At 35.1% G+C, this 22,461-nt stretch overlaps 1 protein-coding gene across 1 annotated transcript in view; it reads right to left on the bottom strand.

The window, feature by feature from the left end:
• Positions 1–19,832: 19,832 nt before the first annotated feature.
• Positions 19,833–22,461, bottom strand: part of LOC129270733 (E3 ubiquitin-protein ligase TRIM23-like) — a 21,122-nt gene continuing 18,493 nt past the window's right edge. Inside the window, exon 11 of the mRNA XM_064106469.1 lies at positions 19,833–22,461. This exon is cut by the window's right edge and continues 875 nt beyond it. The gene's annotated coding sequence lies outside the window, so the exon portion shown is untranslated.

Raw genomic sequence — 22,461 nt, forward strand, 5'->3', positions numbered from 1 at the left:
ATTCATTGTTGAAGTATTGATCATTGTTGATGACAAATAATTGCCGTTTTGAAGAGTGCGACGTGTTTATTGGGGCCGCATGAATTGATGGCAACATATTGTTTTATCAATGGGGAAAATATGCCAATGTTAATTATTGTAGTATGGATAATGACGATTTATTTATTGCTGCCGTATTGATGATCATATGGTTCTATTTATTGTTGCAGCATTTTTTTAACAAGTCAGTGCACACCCAGTTACCAATAATGCATATAGCATTTCCATTTATTTGAAAACAGGTTAAAAGAGCATTGTAGATTAAATGCCTTGCTCACGGCATAGGTGGCGCGGTCGGGGATTGAACCCCGAGATTACCATGTATAGCCAGGCGCCTTAGACCACTCGGCCACGGCACCTCCTATTGTTGCCGTGTTGCCGTGTTGGTGACGTGTTGATGCGACGTGTTGATGACGATGACGACGTGTTGATGACGATGCGATTACTGTTGCCCTAAGGACGACAATATGTTAATTTAATTGATGATTTCGATATTGTTTATTGTTGCCGAATTGTCGGCGATATCCTTATTGTTGCCGTATTAATGTTGACGAAATTTCGTTTCCGTATTGATGGTGACGATATGGCTGCCGTATTAACGACGACGGTATGTTTCTTTTTGCTGTGTTGATGCGGCCAGTGATGAACCATGACGAAGATTAAAGATATGTTAATTGTTGCCATATTGATGACGATATGTTCATTGATGTCCTACTTGTGGCGATATTTTAATAGTTCGACACAAAATATTTTGCAAAATCTCGAATAATGCATTGGCTACACATAAACGAAAACTATTTTATAATTTTAGGAAGTGACCCCTGACCCTGAACTACAGCAATGCAATCTTTTAAATAAATAAAAACAGGCGAATTCCGTAACAAAGGAAAACAATTTTTTTCAACGAGGCCAACAGAAAAATAAGCCTACAAAAAACTTTCATACAAAATCTGCTGTTGCACAAGGCTAGATGTAATAATATCGTGTTCCTCGAAGACAGCAGAGATACATTGGTGTACATGCAGTGCATACCCGTCGATACTCGCCGCACAGCGCTCCCATCCAATTTACCCTAGACGTGCAACCAATATGATTTGCGATATGAATGATTACGTTTGGCCAGGTCTCTGGCTGAATAGAAATCGTTAAACAAACACCCAGTTGGTCCCAACTATAGAGAGTTTTGTTACCTCTGCTTGTGTGGCAACTTTAAACTGTAACTCTCTTCCTGAAGATAAGTTAGTAGCGACCACCAAGCAAGCCGTTGAGTTGGTGCCATGCCTCGCTGACGCGGCTGCCCGCTGCTCCAGCGCGGAACAATTTGTCAGACTGCCCGCCCTCCCGCCGCGTTCTGTCCATCAACATCGAATGAAACTTGTCATGCCAATATGACGAATATGGCGTTTGTGAAATTCTATCAAGACTCTATTTTACCCTACTTCTCTCCACCTCTCTCTGGTGCTCTTTCTTGGCAGCTCGTTTAGAACAGTTCTGGAAAATGTCAACTATGTTGCGATCGGGCAGGCTTAATTGCAGACGACACCGCGACCCGAAAGGGGAATAGAAAAGCGCGCGTGACGGGGCACTCTGGGCATCTCTTGACTCCATTACATCGCACTCGATCACCAACGCGCGTGCTCTGATTGTCTTGGAGGGGGCGGGCAACTTATTTTGACGTGAAATAGTTTTGAAACGATTGCAATAAAATTTTGACAAATTACCCATTTGGGCTTCAATGAGAACTCATCAGGCAGTCTATAATTCCACTCTAGATCTTCCACTTCACCGATTGTGAAGTTTGGTTGCCAAGTCATTCCTACTGAGGGTGACGAAATTCGATTTTTTGTTTGCACCATCTCTTTTTTTTTCTGGACTGAGTTGTAAATCAATCATCCAATTATAGGATTCATCTTTTAACTGTGAGTCTTGATACCTCAATTCGGTCCTTGATTCATTTAACACGGGGCAAAGGCCAAAGGTCTAGAAACTGGCTGAAAATATTGTTTCCATCGTGTGTTCCAAGGAGGTGTCCCGGTTATTCATGTTTTCTTTACCTTTTTATTATTTCCTGTTTCCCTTTTTCCCTTAACAGGGGCTATGAGAAAAGGATGTGTCTTGCTAAGAAAAAACATGGCAGCTTCCGCGTAAAAATGAAGAATATATTACAAACCAACAATAAAGAGTAACCAATAGTAAAAATCACTTGAAATTATTAACCTTCAGATGTAATTAGACGTCCATGGAACTGTTTTGAAAGTATGGAGGGACTGAGCAAAAAGTGTGCGTGTGGGGGTGTTTTGGGGGTCGGAATGCCATGCAAAAAAATGACACTATATGATCATGGACATTTTGATGCTTTTATAAACGTTTAAAGAAACTAGGGACTGAAGCCCCTAAGACCCTTCCGGCGGCGTAGCTGCCCCTGGAATAAGAAAATTATGCCTTCGAATAGGTGTAGGTGGGACTCAATCGTCTAATCTTGGACTAGTTACCCATTTATTTATTAAGCGGTGATTCACTACGACCTGTCACTACCCAGTTGATGCTTTTCAGAAACAGATTTACAATATGTTTAAGTGAGGTATGATACCCCCATCCCGGGTGGCTCCACGGGGGGAAAGGGGCAAGGTGGAACCACCCCATCAATTTTGTTCAAGTTGTGAAAAACGAGAATGCACTGGCCCCCTGCCCCCATGGACCCACCAGACAGAGCGGTCCGCTAAACTATTTGTAAAAGGTAATTATTCTCACTCTGAACAAAAAAAAAAACAACATCCACGTACAGGAAGTTGGGTAGCAATACCTCTGAGCAAGGCGTGTTTTGTACCTCTTTAGGGGGGCAAGACCTCTGTCCTCAAGTGGGGTATTGTATACAGTAGTTTGACAACACTTGTAGATCCCTGAGCAGTAAATATTTGTATATCTGTATATTGTGGCATTTCGTGCGCTTCATGGGAAGGTCAGATTGCAGGATACCAAGTTTTATCTTTACAGACAATATATTCGATAATGTATTATAAAGCACATAATGAATTACCAAAAACAAATAATGATAATAAATGTTTATAAAAGAAACTGCATGCGAGAGTTATGCAGCGGAACATCACATAATCAGACAGTAATCTTAGTAAAAATATTCAAACAGGTTATACATTAGATTAAAAAACGAAACATAATATGGTACCTATAGGTATATCTAAGATACGAAAAAAAAAATGAATATGTATGGTAAATATTATCTTTCAAGTCATTCCCTCTGGCCACTTCGGTTTTGTTTTGTTTTTTATCAATTTTTTTAATAACTGACATTGAATATAACTTGATTTATTTCATATTGGTAACAAAAAGAGAACATGGATTCAATAGTACAACGTATTTTTCACCTTTTATCATTTGAATACTGCCATCAAGGTCGAAGAAAATTCAGACGTTACACAAGTTTTAGATCATCTCAATACATACAATATATAATTATGTTTATGTATATCATAAAGGTCTTTACCTTGTAGGATTATGGCTAAATAAAAAAGAACATTTTAGATAATATTAAGGAGATGTTTACTATGTTTAGTTTGCACTTCGATCATAGATTAAACAGCTACTTTTACCTGTTTATTCTTTTGTAAATAAATGTTGCAAAACACAACTTCTCATATACATAGGTACATAGAGCTACACCATTTACAAATTGTATTTAGACCGTCGGCGATGATGAGCAAAAGAGAGAGCCTTTAGGGTTCGAAACCCAGGTCGAGTTTTAATGACGTCCTTCGTGGGTATCCAAGCAATTAGCCAGTCTCAAAGAAAATATCCGCTTACCGAAACTCAAGTTCAGAATGGATTGTATTTTTTCATCAGCTCATTCTTTCCTGAAAAGGCGAGGACACTGCTGTTACAATTATTGTTACAAATTTGTCTTTTCCAAACTGACTGGGTGGTTTCCCCCGAAGGCGCCCCTGGATAAACAGACCTGGGTATCGCATCGAAGAAGCCCCCAGAATGTGACCCAATAATTTTGACATGTTATGGAATAGTTTAGTTTTGATAACATGGATAAGGACGAATACACTGAAAATATGTGATGACGTTCACCAGATATTGAGACAGATTAAGATTGTGTGTCTGTGTGTGAGGGTGTGTATATGTGTGTGTCGTAACTGATGTTTTTGTGGGAGGATGGGTGCGTGAGTGGGTGTGAGGCTATCAAATTCCGCTTTCCCTTACATGTTTTCGAATTCGATCAGTCAGTTTTTGGTACATCGCACGCACACAAGTATACACTAAGCACAACTTTCTCACCCCTCCCCTATCACTATCTTCTCACGCACACATTCGTACCATCACGCACCCACACCTCTCCACACACCCTCCCAATCCCCTCCCTCGCTCACACATATATCTACCCTGCACGTACCTTTTACGCTTTCACCCCTGCCTATCACACTCTCTCTTACATACACCCTCCTTCACACACACACTCTCACATACATTACGAACCCTCTCACACACATACATCCTCTCTCTCACACACACATACGCTAGCACACCTCTCACATTCCCACCATATCACTATCTCTCTCTCTCACACACAAACACACGCACATCCCCGCGCACATACGAACCCTCATACACATCCTCTCACTCACACACATTGCTAATCTTTCTCACACGCACACACTCCCTCATACATGACACCAACACACCCTCTCCCGTTCTAATTAACACGCACACATTCACTCTCACTTCTTAGACTATAGGAAATACTCTCTATATTCAAACACACCGTCTCCTAAACAACCCCCCCCCCTTCTCCACGGGTCTCCTTTCTTTCATCATTTCCTTCATGCTCACATCTAAACCCACACATACCCATCTTCCACTGCCTCCTAAATGCCCCTCTCTATATCCCCCTCCCTCCATTTTCTTCCTTTCTCTATCTCTGCCCCTCCCCCTCCCCCACCTTCTCTCTCTTTCACACACACTGAAGTTTATGATGAATATAACCTAGTCGAGGACCACCTACTTAATAGGACTGCAGGGCAGAAATCAATCCTCCATTCCTCCAGACAATGAACAGTAATTTTGTGACGTTTCACTCTGCAGACATATGACATGATAACAATATGATAACAAGTTACCATGGCAACATAAATTGCCCTGGACGGTGCCCCTCACACATACAACAGCTGATCGGGAATAACTTTTTTGTCGCAACTCCACAATCAACAAAATGATGATTCTGGAGAATGCTGTGGTTCTGAGACAAAAAAATGTTATTTCAAAAATGTTTGACGGAGGCTTTTAACGAAGTGCTAACATTTGTTTATTATTTTTATCTATTTATCTAATTTCATTCAACATATTTTATTCCTATATCATGTAAAGAAATCATTGATATTGTCCGATGTTTAAAGAATGGTACCAGTGCTGGCTATGACGGTGTTAGTATTACTGTTGTAATATATATACAATCATTTGATTTGTGAACCTCTTTGCTCTGTTTTTAATTCATGTTTGACAGCAGGTATCTTTCCTGACCAGATGAAAATAGCCAAGGTGATCCCTGTTTTTAAAAATGGTGATTCAACCAATGTACAGAATTTTCGGCCTATTTCTGTTCTTCCCATTTTTTCCAAAATTTTCGAAAAGTGTTTATATAAGCGATTACATTCTTTCTTAACTTCGTGCAATATTTTGTCTAAATGTCAACATGGTTTTCGAATGGGACACTCCACATCGACTGCTCTTCTTAATTTTATTCATTTAGTTTTTCAGGCAATTGATGCTAAGCAATTTACTATTGGTTCATTTCTTGATTTAAGTAAAGCATTTGATACACTAGATCACACAATTTTGTTACATAAGCTAGAGGCTTATGGTATTCGTGGAATTTTGTTACAATTATTTAAAGATTATTTATCAAATCGTAAGCAATTTGTTTATATTCAAAATCAACAATCTTCATATTTACCCATTCGATGTGGAGTGCCCCAGGGTTCAATTCTTGGCCCTTTACTTTTTCTAATTTATATTATTGACATTATAAGTTCATCTGACTTGCTCCAATTTATATTGTTTGCTGATGACACCAGCGTGTTTATGTCTCATTATAATCTCTGTACATTGATTGACTTATTCACTTCTGAATTAAATACATTGAGTGATTGGTTAATTAAGAATAAGTTAATTTTAAACATTGCTAAAACCCAAAATAATTTATTCACTAAACGTCACTTTGAAGACAACATTGTAATTCATTTTAATGGTCACCAAATAAAACGCACTTCATGTGTAAAATTTCTAGGTGTTCATATCGATGAATCCTTAACGTGGCATGAACATGCTGGTGTCATATGTAATCGTGTTGCCAAGGCTGTGGGTGTTATTTATCATTTGAGACACTTTCCAAGATATATTTTGATTATGTTATATTATGCTTTGATTTACTCCCATATAAATTATTGTAATATTGCTTGGTCAAATAATCATAATTATTTTATTACTAAATTATTTTTTTTGCAAAAAAAAAGCTGTACGAATTTTATCTAATTCACCATATAATGCCCACTTCTTGCCAATATTTTCTAAGCTGAACCTGTTAAACATATATGACATTAATAAATTTAATGTTGCCATATTTATGTTTATGTTGTCTAAAGGCGTTTTACCTACTCTGATAGCATCTAAATTTGTCCCTATTGTAATGTACATAATTATAATACACGCAATGCTGTAGAATACCATCTTCCTAAAGTCAGAACAAATTTTTCAAAGAATATTGTATTTTATAGAGGTCCTCATCTTTGGAGTACTATTCCAAATCATCTTAAGAATCAACTTTCTGTTAATAGCTTTAAAGGAGAATGAAACTCTTGGAGCAAGTTAGCTTTTGTGAAAGCAGAAAAATCAAAGAATAAGATCAACAAAAGTTTGAGTAAAATAGGACTAGCAATAGAAGAGTTATGAGCATTTGAATGTCGAGATCACTAATGCTATGGAGATCCTCCCATTGGCAATGCGACCAAGATCGATGATGTCATGATGTCACAGATGAACAACTCTCCCCTTTTGGACACTGAAAATATACCCCAAAACATCTCTTTTTGCTCATTCTAATCATATGACAAACGATTCATCAATGATATAATGTTGTGAAACCTCTGTACTTGTGAAACCTCTGTACTCTCTCATAAAGAGAACACCTCACCTTGTGATAGACTCTGTAAAAGTGAGAATATAAGTGAAATAAGTACTAAAGTAATGAGGGAGTTGTACGTGTGTGACATCACAGATCTTGGTCGCATTGCCAATGAGGGGATCTACATGGCATTAGTGATCTCAATATTCAAATGCTCATAACTTTCTTATTATTCATTCAATCTTCCTCAAACTTTCAACAATATGTTTCTTTGATTTTTCTCTTTGATATGGATTCAGCTGGTTTCAAGGGTTTCATTCTCCTTTAAACGTTCCTTTCGATTATTTTTATTAAACTTGTACTCAGTAACTTAAAATTATACATGTAGGTTTACCACGACTTTTTCTTTTTTGTCCCCCCCCCCCTTCTTACTATGATGTATTTATTTTGGGGTCAACGCTCAACAAGGCAAATTGCTCTTTTTTGTTGACCCCTCATTCGACATAGTTTTCTTTGTTCTCTTATGTTATTTTTTTATAACCATGTATTTATATGTTCATCATTGTTTTTTACTTATATGTATTGACTTTATACAGTGTATGTGTTTTTATGAAGAATGAAATAAAATCAAATCAAATTCAACAGAATGGCATTCAAGATCAGAGTTATAAACCTGTTTTTACTTATATATTTTCAGTTTTTATTTTTTTTAATCTTGAATTTTCTCAAGTAAAAAAAGGGTCAGATTTAGGAATACCAAATAATAAACTATCAATATACAATACCACCATATACTATCTCTTCGGCAGCAAATAAAAAGAAAAAAAGTCATTACTGAATGGGTTTTTTCTGCATAAGTTTTAAAACCGTAAATCTTCTCAAGTTAAAAAAGTCAGATTTAAGAATACAATATACCATATACTATCTCTTCGGCAGCAAATATGAAGAAAGAAAATCATTACTGATGGGTTTTTCTACAGGAAATGAATGAAAATGAATAAAATCACAAAACCAGTCCCCAAATAATGTAGCACGGTTTTAAACATATATGCTTAAAAGTAGGTCCTTGTTTCTACCCTGCGAAAAACATTTATTTAAACTGTTACAATTTACAGCATTTTTATGTCTTTTCTTGAGATAAATATATTCTTGAACAAATTAATAAATCCTCGTGCATATTTACCATCAGTGGCGTAGACAGGTTCGTATACCTGGGGGGGATGACTGGGCTGCCAACGCTAGTGAGGGCGCGAAGCGCCCGAGCGAGGGAGCGAAGCGACCGAGCGGGGGGAGGGTGTGGGAGGGGTGTGTCCCCCCTCCCACGGTAGGGAGCTTTTGCAATTTTGAACTTGAAATCGTGCAATCTGATGCATACTTAATGAGGTAAAATAACACACACAAGCGCGCACGCACACACACATACTCACCCCCACACACACACACACACACACGGGTGCGCGCACCACACACATACTACGCCTTGAATGGACAGACATACATCGACAAGATCCACACACCGTGGCACAGGGGCGGAAATCTCTCCCAAAAGGTAGGGGGGACACATGGGCGGATCCAGCCTTCGCCAATAGGGGGGGGGGCGGAAATTTGTTTCAGCCATATTTTCCCCGATCGGCAGCTCGAAGATGATCTGTGTTTGTTTCTTTGAAGGAGTAGTCCTCATTAGTCACTTCTTAGCTTTATTCTTATAAATTCATATATAATATCATAATCCTTATTTATATGATGCGAGCGCGAAGCGCGAGCTAAATTTTTGGAAATTTTATGTATTTTTTGCTAAAATTTAAACATTCTGGGCAATGTTTGTTATCCTGAAAAAAATGTGTATGCAACTTAATAATTACTACAAACGCAAAGCGCGAGCAGAAATGAACTGATGGAAAAGATACCTGCATGCAGTTAGCATTTAACAGTCAAATAATGCGAGCGCGAAGCGCGAGCTGATTTTTTTTAATACATTTTCACCTAAAGAATGGAAATTCTAAGCTCTTTTTGGAACTGACTCTCAAGCAGAATATGTATATAAGTAGACAATTGATGCGAACGCGAAGCGCGAGCGGAAAATTTCGAGATTTAGTCTTATAATATTTACTGAACATGACACTCTATTCATGTTTTGTAAATCATGAAAAGGATGAGTATTAATCATGCGAGCAGAAAATTTTTATATACGTTTTGAACTGGTAACTGTTAAGGACTGCTTGCACTTAGCCATGAAGGCGTTACATATTTCAACAATCAAAAAATACGAGCGCGAAGCGCGAGCTGAAAATTTTTGAAAATTTCTAAAGAAGGAATGGAAAATTTTAATCAATTTTTGTAATCGTGAACAGGATAGCTATACAATTCAACAATTGATGCGAGCGCGAAGCGCGAGCAGAAAAAAAATCGAGATTTAGACCTAAAAGTGGGCCACTCTGTTCATGTTTTGTAAACAGCCATAGGCTGATCGGGGGCTTTTTACCGTGTTTAAATAAAATAAATCAATCAAATTCAATGTTTTGTAAATCATGAAAAGGATGAGTAATAGGGGGTCTTCCAACATTAATAATGCGAGCACAAAAATTTTGATATTGTGATCTGAAACTGGATAATGATTTAAATAGAGAACAAGTTGAGTATTTGAATAAACATGCGCGCGCGTGTTTCATATTTAGACCTAGAATCTCGGCATTCTAAATACATCTTTAATCATGAAAATCATGAAACTTGATATTCCGATCTGAAAAAAAGAATCAATTACAGCTTTATATTTCAAGCACTTTGTAGGAAAATTGTAAGGTGGATATGGATCGCACTTAAAAAAAGAGCTAAAATTTTCATTATTATTACTTTGAGTTTTGACATAGGACCGGGACATCCTTACGACATGTCCTGAAAATGATGACTATCTTCCTATTCCTCTTGCTAAGCGCGAGATGAAACAAAGGGACAATTTAATTATTAAATCAATATCATATTCATTAATGCCTAATGAGGGCGCGAAATCTGATGATATTATGGCATAAAAACTGGACATTTCACTTTTGTAATTATGAATAGGATACATCAGTTAATATATTTTTAACCATTAATGCGAGCGCAAATCGCGAGCTAAAATTTTTGATAAACTGTCATGAAAAGGGGATTTTAAGTAGTTTGTTGTATAATCAATATTGAAACATACATAACTCGCCAATCTTGACAATCAGACCTGAAAAGGGATATTTTGAAAACTTTATGGAATACACGAAAATAATAGGTACCTGATAAATCAAAATTTGCGAGCGCGCAGCGCAAGCAGCAAATGTTGATAAAATTATTCAGACCATAAAACTGACATTTTTACAGAGCACTTTTTAAAAACCAATTTGTAAATCATACAAAATAATGTAAGTTCCATTTCCGAGGTGAAATATGTTTTGTATATTGACTTCCAAACTTGATATTTGAGCTCCATATTGAACAAGATATGTAAATCACCTAACAGGCAATGCGAGCGCGAAGCACGAGCGAAAATTTTATATAGTGGCACGAAAGATTCTTTTTATTTTCCAAGTCTTCCCCTCATCTTATTTTATGCACTCGTCGTCCTTCTCTTCTTTTTCTCCTCTCTTTTCCCTCCTTTTTTCATTTTCCTTCCTTCTTTCTTTCCCTTTCTTCTTTTTTTGCTCCGCCATAAAAGACAGAAAATAGTAGGGGGGACATTTGATATTGTGTCCCCCCTACTATTTTGAGTAGGGGGGACACGTCCCCCCTGTCCCCCCTGGGATTTCCGCCCATGCCGTGGCATACGAATACAGAATGGACTGACACATAGTATTGCATATTGAACCACACTACGTATTTATTTATCTCTGTGAATTTTGCTGTTACACCTCTTCAGAAAAAAAACCAATGTCAACTGTGTTCACGCAGGTATAGTCTTTGTTGTCTTGATATGGGTATGTGGTTATGAATGAAAACAGCCTCTGTGGCCATTTGTGAATAGAACACATAAACAACAAACAAATAACAATATGTCTGTTCATTATAAAGCATAATGAATACGTACATACTATGCTTTTTTTTACCTCAAAGAAACAGGCATAGTATCCATAGATGGATATTGGCTGGCGGCTCATTAACATACAGATACAAAAAACATAAACAGTATCACTATGATCCATGGAGTAACAATACTGCTCTGTAAGTTTGTGAAGAAATCGGAACCATAACGGCATTGCATCGTTTCAAATTAGGGCATTATTTACTTCTATTTGATCTCAGTCTTATAATAGTAATAATAATAATAATAATAATAATAATAATAATAATACAAATAAAAAAATAATACTAATACAAATAATAATGCTAATACTAATAGGTTCCTTTTATCTCGCATTTCAAGACAGGGTAAATTCACACTGCGCTTTACATGAAACAAACTTCTTTAAACATTTCAAACTTATGTCTTCATGCATCAATCAACGTACTTTAAATGAATACAAAACAAAGTGCATCTTAAATAAAACAAAAATAAATAAATAGTTAACAATACAGAAAAGATGTAGCTGCTGCAAGATTAACAACAAACTAATGTATACCAGTCAGTCCTGATATCAGTATTAGTGTAACAATAGTCATATAGTGGGAGCATGAAGTTGAACAATTCATGATTATACATAATTATATATGTTTGTTTGAATAATACTTGTTATAAAGATAGATATGGTACTCTCTGTCACGAATTATTATGTATACTGTTGTATCACATTCATTTTCTATTCTGTTTTAGATTGCGCTGATGCATTTTGCACACAATGTATAATGCCTATAACGCGAGTGGGCCAGACCACACATGTATTTCAATAAAAACCGACTTGAGAAAATAACGTGTATATAAATATATAAATAAATAAATAAATAAATAAATGCATATAATGTATATATATATGTATAAATATCATATACCTGTAATATAATCTGATATAAACTAATAAATAAATAAATAAATATAATACATATCATATATTCGAAGGTATTGCTAGTACTCGGTTCGTGCCTGAAAAGTAGTCTCGATGAAAAGAAAAAGTTGTTGCTTCATTCCCATACCAAAAACAGCTTGATTAACAGTTGCTAATCAGATAATAGAGACATGCGGTAAGTTGGTAAACTTACTTAAGGAGCATTCATGGCTCAACAAACAAACATATCGGTCTCTTAGTCAGTTTTACTTTTGTAGTCTTGCAAATTTGTGTCTTAGAAACCAAATATCTTGCGCCTCTTTTCGTTCCTGCCCAGTAAATACTTGTAAGATTTTCTTTTTTTTACCGTCTGAATTGGCTTTCACCGTGTGAATGTGGCTAATAACAATAAACACAATTACAATAATGATGAGGATTATTATTATCATCATCATAATTATTATTATTATTAATATTATAATTGTTATCATTATTATTATTACTATTATTATCATCATTATGACTTATTAAGTAACCAAATATCATTCCCCAAAACCTGGGGGGGATGATTGTACATGCCATCCCCCCACCTTGTGAGGTGGGGGGGATGCATCCCCCTCATCCCCCCCGTTGTCTACGCCCCTGTTTACCATGCATGTTTATGGAATTTAACCATAGCTCATAAAACCTAAGCTGGAATGGAGTCATTAAATCGTGACTAGATCATTGCATGGTTATGTTTTAAGAAATAACAGGGCGTACTACATCATTTATTCTAACCGTAGGGCCAGTGTTGAATATGAGGGATGAAATTTCCTTTGTTCCGTGAATTGAAAAATCTCTGAAAATAAGATCGTGTACACACTTTACCATTAAAGGGGTACTCCAGGCTGAAAATAATATGATTTTGAACAGATTAAGAAAAGTCAGACAAACAAAATACTGAAAATTTGATCAAAATCGGACAAGGAATATCAAAGTTATGGCATTTTAAATATTTGCATTATCCCGGTGAAACATTTTTGGGCATGTCTTCACTTACATTTAATGAGCAAACTGATGATGTCATATCCCCACTTTTTCTTTTATATTTTATTATATGAAATTAGGTTCATTAAATTTTTTCCTTCAAGAACCAAAAATATTGGAATAACAGCTGATTAAGTGTATTAGATATTCATTGTTGCAACTTATTTCATTACAAGGGAGACATATTATTCACACGTACGAAGAATGGAACAAGCATAAAAAAGAGGAAAGTAGGGATGTGACATCATCAGTCGATATAATGAATATTCATGATGACGTACATATAACTGTTTTCACAATATATTGCTTAACTTTAAAACTCCATAACTTCGCTTTTTGTTCTCGGATTTTGATGAAATTTTCAGCATTTGCTATGTGAATTTGACTCTACTTATTTAGATATAAATATTTTCAGCCCGGTGCATCACTTTCAATACAGACTTTTTAAAACATGATTACTTTCCTTCCGAAAAGAAAGAAATTACATTGCATGTATCCACATTCGCACAAGTTTCCAGTTTACTTCATGTACGAGATTACTCTGCTAAATGTGAAGTAGATATTAAACAAATAGAGAATTGTTACACCTTCGTGTACATCTAATCAAAATAATTCAGCTTGATCACCGTCACGTAAGGCAGGTGCATTTATGCTCATCTAATCGGGTTAATTAATTTAGAGAAATTTACAGCTGGCCAGGGTAATCAGAGAAGTATTCTAAATGAACTGTTTCTTTCCTCTCAATATTACAAATTCCCAAACAACGGATTCAAAATAATAAGCAAACTGACCCCAATGGTATTCACTAAAGTGTGGGGATATCGACACTCTGTCACTTCAACCTTGTTTCACAGCTAGAGCAGCAGAATTAGATGAATGATTCGAGATGCAATGATAGAAATCAAATTTCAACCCATATTATGAATCTTTTAACGAACGAAATTCCGAAAGTGAGAAATAACAAATGAAATGAAATTAAAGTGAGATATTATGACACTTTAATTCACGTACGTGTGCTACATGTGACTCGACCAATATTGGATAGTGTAAAGAGATGAACGGAGTGGTATGAAATTTATCATAAACATGATAAACGAATCAACTTGATGGCAAGCGTATATTGCTCTTTTTCTTGTTATTTTATAAATAATTGTATTGTGGTTTTTCAACTTGACAAGTTTCATATAAATCCCCTTTAAGATCTAGCCAATCTGACTTTATAACAAGCCAAATTCATTGGAAAATTCATCACTGATTTAACATATATCAAGATATTTTTGGCCTCGCTCGCTCGCTTAGCCCCATCACAAAATTACTGTATATGGAAATATTTATTGCACCGTATCAAAAAAAAATAAGCCGTCTTAAAAATATGTTGCCTCATATGAACTGATCACGAATTATTTGAATTTTCAAACTAAATGTTTAAAATTTAAATGGCAATGATCAACAACTACATACTACTGCTGCTGCAACCACTACTACTACATAATGACATATGTTACTACCATGACTACAGATTATTGCTCTTTCACGTTATACCTTTTTTTATTTAATGAGAAAGATTGTCTGTGTTCTCTTTGCTCTTTTCCTTTTTAACGTCCCTTTTTAGTCAACAACATTAAAAAGAGATTTTCCCAATCACAAACAGAAATATAACTCAAAACCGGAACTGTTTAATTCTCCCACAGAAATTTCCGGTTAGAATTTTTTCTTTAAAATGCTACTATATTTAAAAGCACTAATTGACGTCACTGCTGTGCAAATCGGATTTATCTTAACACACATTGCGTGCCCAAATTATCATACTCAATTAAGCATTTTTACTTTCACAATTGGGAAAAGCGGTAACCTTGTATACTCTTACCCCATCCACCCGATTTCGATTTTTCTCCATTTTTATGGAACAATTTAAACTTCAAAGGCGTTGGGCAATGGGAAGAAAATCACTTGCAAGCCACAATCGCGCTTGAATGCTTATGCACATTAAACACATCCTCGTCCCTTAAAGTGTTTAAAATGGGTCGTTATTTTATTGACATTTTGTTCACCTTCAGTTATATTTTTAGCATTTTCGTGTCTTTTATTTTTCTAGATGCATACTTATTGATAGAACCTTCCCCCATCATACTTTTTCAACAAGTCATATGGTGAAAAAAAAACCAATAAGCTACCAAATATCCTTCCGGTGGTGTTCAGTGCTTGTTCCGTGCTTTTTTAAATGAAAAATCAATGGGGCTTGATTTGTCCGCCTTTTTTCGTCTTCTTCCGATGCTGGAATATAACTCTTAGTGTTTTTTTTAATCATCACGTTACCATGATAAAAGGTTTTTTTTTCATTTGAATAGATAGAAAGAATGAAACAAGTTTGATATTGAAAATGTCATAGAAATTGGAAGTAAACTAATATAAGAAAGAGGAGAGAGAAAAAAGAAGAAGATGATGATGATGATTATGATGATGATGATGATGATTATAATAATGATGATAATAATGATGATGGTGATGTTGATGATAATAATGATGATGGTGATGTTGATGATGATGATGATGATGAATGATGATGATGATGATAATGTTGACGATGTTGATGATGATGATGAATATGATGATGATCATGATCATGATGATGATGATGGTTAATGATGCTGAAAATGCCATGATGATGATGATGATGATGATGAAAGAGGACGAAATGTGAAAATAAGGGAGGGAAAGAATCGGCAAAACCCCACTTCCAGTCACTGTTGATATGAAAGTCCCTTTTGCATTTTGCGCTCGCATAGTCTGCTTTTTAGTATACGCATCCTGTTCATGATTACAAAAAGTGTTTTGAGGTCTCATTCAATGGCGGATCCAGGGGGGGGGGGGCACAGCCGGCCCGTGCCCACCCCCCCCCCCTTGAGAAGCAAAATAAAAATTTGTATTGTAAAAATGCCGTCAATGCAGAAGTGTGCCCCCCCCCCCCCTTTGAAAGTGAAGACTTTTTTGTGTTGGTTGCTTGTAAAATTTTTCCTATGAAAAATGAGCCCCCCCCCCTTTTGGAAAATCCTGGATCCACCCCTGGTCTCAATAATGTTTATATAACAAATCCCACCTGTGCTTATTGCTCGCGTTTTTTGTCTTGTTATATACTCATTCTGTTCATGGTTTTTAGCAAATGCTTAGAATGTCCCATTTCCAAGTAGAAGTTAAGAAACGACAACAATAATATTGATTGATTCCCCTCAAACATTCCATAAAATGTTCCCTTTTCAGGTCAGTACATAATGAGATACCCTGTTCATAAATCCAAACAGTGCTTGATGTCCCGTTCTCAGGGAAGTATAATATTGAAAACAAGGCAAATCTTCGCGCGCTTCGCGCTCGCATATTCAACCAATATGTGATGACATATCCTGTTTGTAAAAAGCAAAGCTAAGACTACTCAAACTTTAATCTTTAGAGTTATACACACTTCTACAAAACAACAAGCAATACAGCTTCATGTCTATGAGCAGCCAATAGGAGAAAACGTTGATGAGCGTATTTTAGCGCCCCCCCCCCTCCTTCGGACATTGCTTGATCCGACCGGCCGACCCTGCCCAATTCCATTACTTTAATAGAGAAAAAGAGAGCAGTAGCGTAATTAGCCCCAAAATATGAACGGACAAACATGGCAAGCGAAGAGATAGAGCAATTTTTTTTTCAAATAAACATTTTAATTGAAAATGAATATTATGTCAATATCTATTACAGAACAAAATTACATATTCAATTTAGAATGCTCAAAATTGAAAATGTAATTTTGTTCTGTGATAGATATTATTAAGAAAATAACGTATTTGGTCCCTTTTCATGTTTTCCTTCTTTTTCTCCATTTATTCTCTTTTTTTTTCTTGGCCGTGGAACTTTTGTGGGGCAATGGCCCCCAATGCTCCCTCATCTGTACGCCTGTGAAAGAGAGAGATGGAGAGAAAGAGAGAGAGAGAGAGCGAAGATAGAGGTTGGGGGCAAATTCATTAAAGGACAAGTACACCCCACAAAAAGATAATCCGAATAAAATAGAGAAAAATAAAACATGCATAACACTGAGCATTCAATCAAAATCGGATGTAAAATAAGAAAGTTATGACATTTTAAAGTTTCGCTTAATTTCACAAAACAGTTATATGCACATCCTGGTCGGTATGCAAACGAGGAGACTGATGACGCCACCCGGCACTATTTCGTTCTATATGAAATATGAAATTTTCTAATTTTATCCTCATTGTCAAACGATTAATTCCTCCCTGAACATGTGGAATTAGCATTCAATACTATATGGTTGTCTAATTGGTCCTTATTGTCAAATCAGTATAAATAAGAAGAAGAAAGAATTGTATAATTATTCAAACATAAAAAAAAAAAAAGTAGTGAGTGAGGGATATCGTCGACTGACTAATTTGCATGTCACTGAGTTGTGCATATCACTGTTTTTTTTTAATAAGCAAAACTTTAAAATGTCACAACTTTCTTATTTTACAACCGATATTGATGACATTTTCAGCGTTATGCTAGTTTGACTTGTCTCTATTCAAATCAACGTTTTTTGGGGGTGGACTTGACCTTTAAAGAAGAAAAAGGTATATTTAATTCATTACTCATAATTGTACAGATAGAAAAATGTGATAGAAAGTGGAGTGTTGCAACTCAATATGTTTTTCTGTCAAACAGTGCAAGGTTATGAAAGGTATTGTGATGACAATAAAATGGGTCCGTTCATTGACTGAGATCCCGACCGGAGAGCTTGACCCAGCGGGTTGCCGAGATTTCTCTCGCCTCAGCTACTGGCGGTGAATTCATTGTAACATCGATTTCATAATGAAGCGTTAATTATTTGCCATAGTTCATATTTGTGTACTGTCCATTATCACTCAAGCACCCTTTTCGGCTTCTCCCTCTTCTTTCTTTCATTCATCTATCAGTTCTTCATTCTTTCTTTTCTTGTCTCTCTCTTTCTTTCTTTTTTCTTTCTTCCTTCCTTCCTTTCTTAATTTCTGTCTTAGTTTCTTTCTTTCTTTCTTAGTTTCTTTTTCTTCCGTTCTCATTACTTTTCATCTATCTTTCTTCCCTCCTTTCTTTGTCATATAATATTTATTTTCATCCTTCGTTCGTTCTTCTCACATTTAATCTTCTTTCTCCCTTACATGTTCTTTCCCCCCCCCCTCCCCCATGACCATTCTATCCATTTCCTGTAGTTACGATGTGTCTTTTTTAACCCTACAAAAAACTGAGCTATATCGACACCTTACAAGATGAGGACCAGTGTGTGTGTGGGGGGAGGGGGAGATTATGTAACCATGTAACATTCAATTGAACAAAAAAAATACCTCATCGGCAGGTCATCATGCCCCCCCCCCCCCCATCAAAATACCCTAGTGCAACTCCTGCTGTAAATAAAACTATAATGTACACTCAAACAAGGTTTAGTTGGCCATCCCATAGATAACTACACTTGAAGTCTGTGGCATACCTAGGGGGAAAAGGTGCCAGGCGCAAGTGCCTTGATTGTGCCCATTCGAACATAAAATGCCAGTAGCTTTTCTATGATCATGTTATAATAATAATAATAATAATATGAACATTTGTAATGCGCCGGTATCCATCATAAAAAGATGCTCATGGCGCAATAAATAGATAGATATTAATCTATCAACATTTTTTCCCTTTTACACTTGCTTTTACATTTTCCCCTCACTTTTTTTTTATTGGGTCGACTTTAAAGTGAAGCCTGGATTCATGCCACCCTTATATTCCCCTCAATACATCACTGTATTAAACATGCTGTCAATTTTTCATAAACAGTGGCAATAACATTTAATGCATAATTCAAAAGATAACACTGTTATTATATACATAAATCAATGATAAGTACACAAGAAAAAAAGATGAATTCAAAATATACAACCTACTATATTTTGAAGAAATAAAAATTGCTTCAAAATGAAAACAATCTATAACTATTTGCATATCACCATTGACAACATTCAGTTGGCTATTCACAAAACATGTGTAAGGTACATGTAATAAACTGACAATATTCAACTTTGGTTGAAACAAAGACAGTATATAACATCATACATGTAGCAAATTCTTTCCTTAATAGTAGTGTTTAACAGCTATCAAAATGGTCCAAAATATATTTGATGAATATCTATCAACTAAATCATTATTTCAAAAATAGTTGTATAGCACACAGGGACAAGGATATAATGATATTTTTTTTTATTCTGAAAAGGGAGTAGTACTCTTAGTTACCAGTTTCGAAATAATATATGTCACACTTGTTAATGACTTGTTAATAATGAGGTTACATATTATAGTTTCTTAAAGTGGTACTTAAATTTTCAATTATGTGTGCAGTATTGCATTAAAGTACATGTATATCACTTAAATATACACATAATTTGGGTCACACTTACTTTATGACCAGTGATTGACAAGACTTGCCGAAGTATGTGATTGGAGATGGTATATGTATTATAACTTGATTAATGCTCGACTTAAGTCACTATATGGACTAGCACTTTATTATACACTTGACTTAAGTCACACTTCATCACCATTTATCTATAAGCCAAAGTATATGTGGATTGAAACTCATTCTCGACTTAAGTCACACTTACTACAAGACTTGTAATCAATGAGATATCATATCAAAGTATGTGTATTAAAGTTTATTCATGACTTAAGTCACACTTACTACAAGACTTGTAATCAATGAGATATCATATCAAAGTATGTGTATTAAAGTTTATTTATGACTTACGTCACACTTACTACAAGACTTGTAATCAATGAGATATCATATCAAAGTATGTGTATTAAATTTCATTCATGACTTAAGTCACACTTACTACAAGACTTGTAATCAAAGAGATATCATATCAAAGTACATGTATTAAAGTTCATTTATGACTTAAGTCACACTTACTACAAGACTTGTAATCAATGAGATATCATATCAAAGTATGTGTATTAAAGTCCATTCATGACTTAAGTCACACTTACTACAAGACTTGTAATCAATGAGATATCATATCAAAGTATGTGTATTCAAGTTCATTCTTGACTTAAGTCACACTTACTACAAGACTTGTAATCAATGAGATATCATATGAAAGTATGTGTATTCAAGTTCATTCATGACTTAAGTCATACTTACTACAAGAATTGTAATAAATGAGATATCATATCAAAGTATGTGCATTAAAGTTCAATCATGACCAAAGTCACACTTATTACAAGACTTGTAATCAATGAGATATGATATCAAAGTATGTGTACTAAAGTTCAATCATGACCTAAGTCACACTTATTACAAGACTTGTAATCAATGATATATTGTATCAAAGTATGTGTATAATAAAACTCATCCATAACTTAAGTTCAGTCACCAATGGAACTGCACATTAAAATATGTGCATTAGGTAACATTGTATAAATGACTTGTTATCAACTGACTCAATGACTCTCATTAATGACTTATTTTATTTCTCAATTTTATATAAGTGCATAGGGACATGTGTAGCTGTGTCTATGTGTTATGTGCTTTAAAGAACAGAATGTGATCATCATTATCATTATCATAATTGATGAGATTGCATATTCAAGTATAGTACACTCTGCTCAAGTCTCCCTCCCATCGTCATATAATCACCAATGTCCAAGCAATTTCAGACCAGTATATGCAAACATGACTTATTTACATCATCTAAGTCAAGTTTTGCCCCAAGTCATGCAGATTTCTGTTGTCCTATAAGATATGAAATACAGATTTATTTGTATGTGCAAGTTTAATCAGAAACTGGATCTAAATACAGGATACCTATTCCCACTTATAGAGAGTCATAGCCCATTGACCACAATCATTAAATTTTATGCTCATATGGATGTATATATATTCCATTTTTTTATATTTGAAAAAACAATCAAAACAAAGAATGTTCCAACTCATGTCACTGTCTATGTATGTAGATCAAAAGTGAAAAAATAAGGCAGCAAGTACATTAATGCAGTTTTAAAAAATAGCATCAATAAATAACAAAATCATATTTATCGCAGTCTAACTGCATTTACGAACATCTATTGCACAATCCTCTAACTATTTATGCATAGAACATAAGCAGGACATAAAAATTATATTCTAATTTCCTATCAATAATTCTTCACTTTTTGATATTCTTTTATAGTTCTCTTACATTCTGTCACTGGTGGACGAGTCAAGTTCCAAAAAATTATTGTACAAGTCTTTCCTAATAATGTATTCTCATTCTAACTTTGGGACATATTTTCTTCAAATGTTCATCATACAAAACAAAATAGTTCAGTGAACAAAATGATACATTATGAACGACTTAAAAACATAACAAAATGCCCTATTAGATGATTTCACAGCAAATAACAAATGCTCTTGTAAACAAAAGACATACAAGATCAAATTTGATACAAATTTCACCATATAACACTATAATTATATATTGCGTCATTTTGTGTAATTTAAATCTATTTACAAAATAATCCTACATTATCTAGCCAAGCATAAGTTCATATTATCCACTGTGTGTGCATGTATTCGCTTAGTGATTCTCTTAATATCTCGATGAGATTCGCGGACATTGAATCAAGTAATATGGGGTTTAGTTCACCGATTCTGAGAGGTTTTATATGTAAATCAATGCTTACAGATTAGAATCTGCTTTTTTCAAACTATATATATATAAGAAAAACACAAATTAAATTTCGCCCACTTATTACTTTTGAGCCCGGCTGAAACAAATAAGTGAATCCTCTAGTAACAGCATGAATAAAACTATCGAACAAAACTGCATGGGTTTTAAGTATGTAAACTAGTCATTGAGCTACAGTATGATATAACAAAACCTTATACTGGGTCCCACTGCATACGTATTGTTTTAGTGGACTAGACATTATGCTAAAGTATGACATAACCTTATACTAAGTCCCACTGCATAAGTATTGTTTTAGTGGACTAGACATTATGCTAAAGTATGACATAACAAAAACCTTATACTGGGTCCCACTGCATGAGGTTTGTGTATATAAACTACACATTAAGCTAAAGTATGATATAATACAAACCTTATACTGGGTCCCACTGTATAAGTATTGTTTTAGTGGACTAGACATTATGCTAAAGTATGACAAAACCTTATACTGAGTCCCACTGCATAAATATTGTTTTAGTGGACTAGACATTATGTTAAGTATGACATAACAAAACCTTATACTGGGTCCCACTGCATACATGTAAGTATTGTTTTAGTGGAC

The sequence above is a fragment of the Lytechinus pictus genome, chromosome 11, assembly GCF_037042905.1.
Source record: "Lytechinus pictus isolate F3 Inbred chromosome 11, Lp3.0, whole genome shotgun sequence".
Classification (NCBI taxonomy): Eukaryota; Metazoa; Echinodermata; class Echinoidea; order Temnopleuroida; family Toxopneustidae; genus Lytechinus; species Lytechinus pictus.